Here is a 1,168-nt window from a genome sequence, read left to right as displayed (position 1 = left end):
AAACTATTTTACAATTTGTTTTTATCAATTGCTAATAATACGATCTCAAAATTTCCATTTTAGAAAAGAATCACTTGCTGGTGTTTTCTGTTTGTTTTTTTGTGTTTTTTGTTTGTTTGTTTCTGGGGGGCCGGATAGAAAGTTGTTTTTGTTTTGGGGGGATAGAAAGTTGTTTGTTTGTTTGGGGGGGGGGGTAGAAAGTTGATTTATTGGTGGATATAAGGTGGAGGCCACACGGAGACTCCCTGGAGCGCAGGGCCCACTATTTGTCCAGGGGACCCCGATTAGGGATGTATTTGACCCCACAGCCATCTGGGATGAGGTGCTTCTCGGCCCCCATGTCTTCAGACTCATCCGCATTAAACTCAGTAAAGCCCCACTTCTTGGAGCTATGGATCTTCTGGCGGCCAGGGAACTTGAACTTGGCTCTGCGTAGGGCCTCAGTCCCATACTAGTGCTCCTTGTTCTGCAGCTTGGTGTGGATGGACGTGATGACTTGGCCAATGTGGCCTCTGGCCACTGTGCCCTGGGGCTCTCCAAAGGCACCCCGCATACCTGTCTGGAGCCTGTCGGCCCCAGCACAGGACAGCATCTTGTTGATGCGGATGACGTGGGAGGGGTGGAGCCGCATCGGATGTGAAAGCCATCTTTGCCACAGCTTTTCACCATGTACTTGTTGGCACAAATACGGGCAGCCTCCAGACAGGGCTTCGGAGGAGAGCTGCTCATAGTCATCTGACACCATGTGGCCGCAGAGTGGGAACTCGTCCACTTTCTCTTTCTTCCGCCCCAGGTCAAAGATTTGGATCTTGGCATCAGGGACACCTCTATTGCAGAAGTGAAACTTTGGGTACGGCTTGTTCTTACAATACCCGGTAACACCGGGTGGGGCCGCGACCCATGGCGACACGAAGATCTTCAGTGGCACGCGGAAGGGAAAGAGCTGCTGGTATTGTTTACAGAGAAAAATGTGCCTGTCTCCCCAGGTTGCTGTTGGGGCTGGGGTCCTTGCACTATACCCAGAAAAGGAATTTTCTAAGACTCGCAAGGGAGGATGCGATCTAGTAGAAAGCTTTATTTCTGTGGAATTACACCCCTGGGTTTCCAAAGTCCCGTTTCCCTTTGTCCAGTCATAGGAGAAGTGTAGCTGGCGTTTCAGTAAAGCTAA

The 1,168-nt window shown here is 50.3% G+C and overlaps 1 pseudogene; it reads right to left on the bottom strand.

Moving 5' to 3' along the window:
- Nucleotides 1-262: 262 nt before the first annotated feature.
- Nucleotides 263-902, bottom strand: LOC103304887 (60S ribosomal protein L10-like; annotated as a pseudogene).
- Between the last annotated feature and the right edge of the window lie 266 nt (nucleotides 903-1,168).

This window comes from Eptesicus fuscus, chromosome 5 (genome assembly GCF_027574615.1).
Source record: "Eptesicus fuscus isolate TK198812 chromosome 5, DD_ASM_mEF_20220401, whole genome shotgun sequence".
Classification (NCBI taxonomy): domain Eukaryota; kingdom Metazoa; phylum Chordata; class Mammalia; order Chiroptera; family Vespertilionidae; genus Eptesicus; species Eptesicus fuscus.
Note: the sequence above shows the minus strand (reverse complement) of the source record. Positions and strands in the feature narration are given on the sequence as shown.